The sequence below is a fragment of the Lonchura striata genome, chromosome 5 (assembly GCF_050655825.1).
Source record: "Lonchura striata isolate lonStrDom1 chromosome 5, ASM5065582v1, whole genome shotgun sequence".
Taxonomy (NCBI): Eukaryota; Metazoa; Chordata; class Aves; order Passeriformes; family Estrildidae; genus Lonchura; species Lonchura striata.
In genome coordinates this window covers 26,033,878-26,041,200 of record NC_140707.1, presented here as the reverse complement: position 1 = coordinate 26,041,200, position 7,323 = coordinate 26,033,878, and positions in this window count along the sequence as shown.

Here is a 7,323-nt window from a genome sequence, read left to right as displayed (position 1 = left end):
CTGATGAATGTAAGCTCAAGTTTGACTGGATGTGTTGGCTTGTTCATTGGAAGACAGGTGGCCAAACTCCTGAAGCATAGCAGCTCCAAAGTCAATCAATTCTGCAAGTACTTAATACATCAAAAAATCAGAGTCATTGATTCTGAGTGCCCTAACTGGCTATAGATATCAAACAGACTAAATACAGGCCCTGGGACAGTATTGCCTATGGAGTGCTGAAGAATGAATGCTGGAGGAAATGGAGAAGTGCTGAGCAGGGACATCTCCCCAGGATAAAGCACAAAGAAATGATCAGAAGTGAGTCCAATGGTGACTCCTCACTTTATTTTAATATTTGGACGGGTCATTTACATATGTGCACACCCAGCAAAGTGCCCACTCAGGAGTGCGGTTCTTCTACATGGAGTATGCTGGGGAATGGGAGGAGAGGAGAGGAGAGGAGAGGAGAGGAGAGGAGAGGAGAGGAGAGGAGAGGAGAGGAGAGGAGAGGAGAGGAGAGGAGAGGAGAGGAGAGGAGAGGAGAGGAGAGGAGAGGAGAGGAGAGGAGAGGAGAGGAGAGGAGAGGAGAGGAGAGGAGAGGAGAGGAGAGGAGAGGAGAGGAGAGGAGAGGAGAGGAGAGGAGAGGAGAGGAGAGGAGAGGAGAGGAGAGGAGAGGAGAGGAGAGGAGAGGAGAGGAATTGTTAGGAACATGGCAGTCAGCATCTGGAAGTAAGGTCTGCCTGCATCTGTAGACAGACCATGGCTGTTATGAGAGCCAGGCACCAGAGGTTCCACATCTCTGAGGTGACCCCTAAGCTTGCCATCTGCTCCAGCTTAATCGCTCTCCTCTAGCCCCCACTGCTCTGTTCAACCTTCTTCCTTCTGTATCTTGATTTCTTGGCAGAGGAAAACCCACTAGAAAAAGTCAGAGCACTCCAGGACTTTTTGGTCTTCCAGGCTTTCTAGCTGCTGCACCTTTCCCTGTTGCTCACAGCCAGCCCACACCACTGCCCTGCTCACCCTTCTCATGACATCCCATGGCCTCATGCTACAGCACACAGGGGAATATTTCCCCTGCCCAAAGCCTGCATTTTAGGGTGGAAGGGTGAGCTGGCACCTCTGTTTGGCCTAGGACACAAAAGCTCTTGCAAACCACAGCACAATGTAAGGAGCTTAGGAAATGGTCGTGGCCAAGTTCCCGGTTCCCTTCTGCACAGTGAGACAATTGTGAAACTCTGTAGCTCAGCACAGCATGGGATGGTGTCCTTGTGCTGTCCAAAAGTACTCCCTCCAAGACAATGTGCAGAGAGGATGTGAGGAAGAGGCCATTCCAGGACTCACTTGACTCAGAAGGAACAGAATTTCTTGTCACAGCAGTACAGACCCTTTCAACCAAGTTGGTGTGAATGAAGGATTCACAGTATATTAGGGCACAGAAATGGAATAATCTCTGGACTGAACCTACAAAGGAAGTGATCCTAAACCATGAACTAAAATTATAGAATAAAATCGGATCTCTAGAAGTCACCTGCCTGGTCCATCTCCTGCAGCTCTCATTATGTGTGCAGTATAGTGAAGGGTAAATCCTAGCTCTGGAACCTTGTGAGACTTCTCACTTTAAGTGAAGCAGAAACTGGCTCTTGATAAGTGATTCAATGTCCCTCCAACACCAAAGCCATATAAATGAAAATTAACTCTTCTGCATTTGAAGAGTATTCAAAAAAAAAAAAAAAAAAAAAAAAAAAAAAAAAAAAAAAAGAGTAGGTGAAAAGGTGTTAACAGAATCCTGACCTGCAGCACCCGTTGTATTGCACGGTGCTAACAGGGGACACAGCCCACCTCAGTGTCCCCCAGCGGACACACCCAGCAGTGAACTACAGGGTTACACTGGCTTCACAAATGGTGCTATGGTGGCAACCACCACATTCCAAAATCCCCACACACCCAGGCTCCAGCATTTTGGTATCAGTTGTGCCCATTCTGCCCACCTCACAAGAAGCGTTTTGAGCCAAATATTTTACACGAAGCTCACAGCATCTGCCACAGAAATTGTCATAGTAACGCTGCGTTTCCTGCAGCTTGGTATACGATGCAGCAGGCAGCAGGTGGCGATATCATTACAAGATTAGCTGTGACATTACAAAATCATGTTGTAGCAGAAGTGTTAAAATTGTTACCTAGACACTGTCATAGACCATTATTGATCCAAAACTGAAAATTGTATCACTCTCTAGCAACTGCCTGATTTGTTATGCACTGACTTTCCGATCCTCTACAACAGGATAGGTTTGACCTTTAAAAGACCAAAAGGGAGCTCATGTCGGTGTGGGATAACTGACAGCTTTCAGCAGGAATTTCTGAGACAGCCTCTGAGTGGGTTTGCTCATGCTTTTGTGCACATGTGTGTTTCAAAGAGTCAGAGTAACTCGTGCATGGGCAGAATGAACTCCTGCCCTGCTCGTGGAAATGGCAGGCACTGTGCACTTTGCAACAATTCCCCACTGGGGGAGAAAGGGGGGAAAAGGAGTGGGTAGAACAGTCATGTAAGGGTTGACTCAGTGAACAAATGCTCACTTAGTGGAACAAGCAGAAGAAAATAATAAGACAGTAAGGAACTTTCCCAGCTTGCTGGCTGGAATAGCTGGCACCAAGCACTCAGACCTGCAGCAATGATGGGCTCTCCAAGTCAGGATCGGGAGCAAACAGACCTCAAGCCTGTTTCTCCTCTCATCAGGAGTAGCAGATTAAAGTCAGCAGAGCTATTCTAACATACATTCCCATATCTGGATGCCAGATGGGAAATAAGTAACACATTTTTAAGAGTGAGAGTGACTAACCATTGGAACAGACCAGCAGGGGAAGCAGCAAATTCTCAGCCCAAACTGGATTTCTGTTTCTGAGCCCAAACTGGATGCCTGCTTTGTGCAGGCTGTGTTTTAGGGAGACACACAAAGCTCATTGTGAGGACAGCAGTCTAAGGTCTGTGATTAGAGAACATACTATTCAATCTGAATTGTATTAATCTGTAGCAGTCCAGAGTATATAAGAGGAGAACTGGGCCCTGCATTGTTTCCCAAGTGGGTGCATGTACCGAGCTTCTGGTGTGCTCACAATGCAGGATTCAAAGTTCATTTTTTCATAACTCATCCACTGGTATAATCATATAATTTGATATTCACAGAGCTCATCTAAACTGGTTATAATAGAAGTGAACTATCCTCCTGTTTTTTAATAAGAACCCTTGCTCTGTTTTGTTATTTTGGATAAGTAGGAGAAAGCTTAATTTATAGACAAAATCAGTGACCCCAGCTCTTCTATTTTACCATTGCATTTCCGCTGGTTAATCCCACTTAAGATTCCAGACAAATTTCAGGGGATGGACAAAAGTTGTTGAGGTAGAATTTGCCTCTCTCTGCAATAAAGTAAAATTTGGAAAGTTCAAAATATATAATATCAATATCAAAGATCCATTTGGTATTTGTTATTTGAGTACATCAGCTCTTCCAGAAAGCAAAGCCTTCGAGGTAGTTAAAAACCATTTCATATAAAAAGACATAATTCTCCCCCAGCAACTAATACAGTTTGAAAATGTTTGTCTATGTGTCCTCACATGTATTTCCCTTTATTCAACAATGATGGGCCCATGCTTCTGTAATTGGCTGGAAAAACTGATTCACGAAACTTCATCAGCTGAGTTTTTTAAAAAGTTTTGCTTTTGGTAAATGAGCTAAATTGTCCCTACACTTTCATTTCCTTTTAGCAACAATGAACATGCCACCAGCCATAACATTTTGCACTGATTCAATTAATCCTGACGGTCTGGTGCATGGAAGAAGTAAGATATAATATCTCTAAACTGTGACATTTTATTCTTGGTGTTTCATTATTATTCATTCAGTATTCATTGCAAGACATCTCATCTTGATTAATGCAGTGGATATTCATGCGGATTTCCCTTTTCTTCAATTAAAACTGCATTATTATTCACAACTGGCATAACAAACTGAAATAATGCTTCCTTTTTCAACCACATAATCCATTCATTACAAAAGTATGTAACAGTCTTATTGTCTGCTCATTAGGATGTTGCATGAAAAGAATAGACCAGAACTCTGTTTCTTGAAATAAAAAAGATGAAAAGCTTATTTTCTTCTGTCATTTAAATATATAGACATATGTGAATATTTGTGAATTTCCCATTCATACGTGCCCATCTCCATCTCCAAGCATCACTGCACATAGAAAAAGAAGTTCAGAAAGGAATGATCCAGAGCAGTCCCAAGACACCTTACTGAACTGCATGCAGGAGAGCACAGCACTTTGTGTCTGTCCACCCACAAGCTCCGTTTCCTGTCACCATGACATTCTGCCCCTCATGTAAAACTACTGAAGCCATTTGGGAGCTCAGCTGCCTTCCACCTTCAGAGTGCAGCATAAAAGACAACTTCTTTGCTGCTCCCAGGCAGAGAAGCCTGAATCCCCAATGTCTGACTGAATATTTCTCTCTGCTCCCACAGGACCCAGCCTGTCAGTAGTGATGGTCAGAAAAAGCTGACTCCTTCCAAAACCACAGCTTTGGGCCCCAAGTGCTTTTTTTTCAAATTTTGGGATCAGACGAAGATCCATAATCAATGTCATTCAGGGCTTAAATCATGTGCCATGGTCAGTATGGTGGATGAGCATGCTTTTGGTCCATATTTTACATAGTGCTGCAGAAAGTGCACTCTTCCATTCTCAGAATTTCTACTCCTGCCTGCACATTTGCAGTCTCTTGGGTCATTGCCCCTTTTCTGGAACAGTGTGGTTTTTTCTGCTTCAAACAATAAACTAAACTAAGTACTTCCTCAAAGTATTCTTGTAGTTTTACCATCTCCTTTCTTTACATTGAATAGGATTTTTAAAATTTGTTCCACACCCATTTTTTGACATATTGTTGCACTGCACCAAAGTTAAAAGGTACATTCTCTGGGGTAGGCAGATACTCATCCTCTTTTCAGCTATTGGTGTGCTTTGTAAAGCACAAACAACAGACAGCTATTTCAGCAGAGCCCGGATTAAGCTGTGTTTTCCTGGAAAATATATTACCAAGCAGTAACAAACACAGCTGTTTGTTTTTTGTTTTGGGTCAGGTGGTAGGAGATCTGAAATTAATTCAATCTCCAAGATTCAAATCCTGAATGAACATAAATAATATGAAAATCTACACTTAGGAAATTATGGTATATGTTCACTTTTCACTGCCTCTCTTTGAGGAACAAATTCTACTTGCTATTACCCCAATGTAAATTCACAGCAATAGCACTGGTGGTGATCTTGCACTGAAGTATAGCCTGGTACATCAAATTAGGGGATAGGCCTCTGTCCAAAGGTGAAAGGAATTGTATGAAAAATGCTGATTACTTATTAACAGTGGAGTGTTGCAGGATCACCACCAGCTGAGCTAATATGTATTTTCAAATTCTTGAGGATCACTTACTAAGAAAGCTTTTAAATATATTTTAAGATACAAGTTTAGAAAAATGGAAATCCTGAAGAAAGCATGTGTTTGTTTTTAGTATTTCTCCCCCTACCCAGAGAAATTTCTTCAAAATCCAAGAGAAAAGCATTGTCCTGCTCTGCATCCTCTCTAAGTCCATGATTATGGGCTAGGCAGCTGTGTGATCTCTTGGACAGAGCTCTGGCCCAAGGATCCCAGCAGTCAGACCCTCCTGCCCCCCTGCCATGACCTGCCCCTCTCTTAACCTCACTCTCTGATCTCTCCATCCTGCCTCCTGGGCCTGACTTCAAACCAGGAAAATGCCATTCTTTGGGGCAGTCCTGAAAATAAATCTCGTGAGGGACTGAGTGAAGCCTGGGCCAGAATACTTGGCTGGGGCTGGTGAGTGCACACTTTTGGGGCACAGTCTGTTTGGCCAGACCTGGCCCCCAGGAGCCATGGCCAAGCTCTGGCTATGCTGGCAGAGCCCCTTGTAGATACCTGTCATACCAGGCTCCTGTCACACCTTTGGCTCCTTATCTGAAATTGTCACCTAAGTTATTCTCTGTGAGGATGTAAGGGGGTCTTTTTCCTTCTATACTATTTTTTTTTCCTTTTTGGTACTGCTCTTGGCATTTTGTAGACAAGTTCCCAGCCCCAAAAGAACAGTGCATGACTGCTGTGCACGTATGTGAACGGAAATTACGTGGTTTGGATTTTTATGTGAGAATTCCAGAAGGAGGCAGAATGTTGCAAATAACCTTCATAAATAGTTTTAAACAAAGCTCAGGAAATTCCATCATTATTTAGCTCTCAATAGCTAAAAAAGAAGTTCACACTGTTTTAAGACTCCTGTTAAGTAAGTAAGTTTGCTTAAGATGTAATTGAAAAGGTACTGTGTGACTGTTTGCATTTTCCATTTTGTATCTCCTGTCCAGGCCCAGCTCACTGCTGGCAGCTTTCAATTTGCACTCTGCAGTATTTCATCATCCAAAAACCAGTCCCTCTGGGGCTACAGAATAAATGGCTGGAGGGAGATAGGCACGAACCAAAACGTCTGGGGAAGGCTGGAGTGAAAAGCTGGTGACATCTATGGAGCTGTGGAGTTACTGCAATTTCCTTTGCCCTCCCCTTTCCTCAGCCTCTCAGGTTAGGAAACAACCCTTTACTCAGCGTGGGATTCCACACTTATAACACCACTCTGCTTATTTGTTGTTCTGCACTGCCTCACACATTTTTTTAAGTTGCTACAAAATCCTGCATAAGAAGATTACTGTTTTTTAAGGAATGCTCTTTACAGATGGACAGCCAGGCAGCAAAGGACCTGGTTTGTTTAGTCAGTGATGAGTACTGGGTAGGGAGAAGATACATTCTCTAAGGTAAAATACCAGTTTTAGTAACCAACTTAAAGGAAATAAAATTAATTTTACCAACCAGAGATGTAGTTTCAGGACGACAGCAGATGTCTTGTTACATCAACCTTTGACATCCAAAGACAGGCTGAAATGAGATTTGAAAATGAATCCAACAATGTTTAGAGCACAAAAGTAAGGTTTAGGCATTTCTGCCAAGTTTTCTTACTGATCTGCCACTAGGCTTAGAGGTAGGATAGTGGATAAACTGGTTTTGGGCTGTTTTGTGAACATATGCAGTCAAAATTTTCTCTTGCATCATTGGTTTTATATGAGGAAAATAGTTGTCTACAGTCAAGAATTATATTTGCATTTCTCCAAGTAAGTTTTATACTGTTCAATAAAAGCTCACCTGTTTTCATAACATGATAAATTTTACTTATTTTACTTACTTTTATATTCAGTGTATAAAAGCAAAAACAGCACATCCCACATTAATTTTAAGGAATTAGAAAT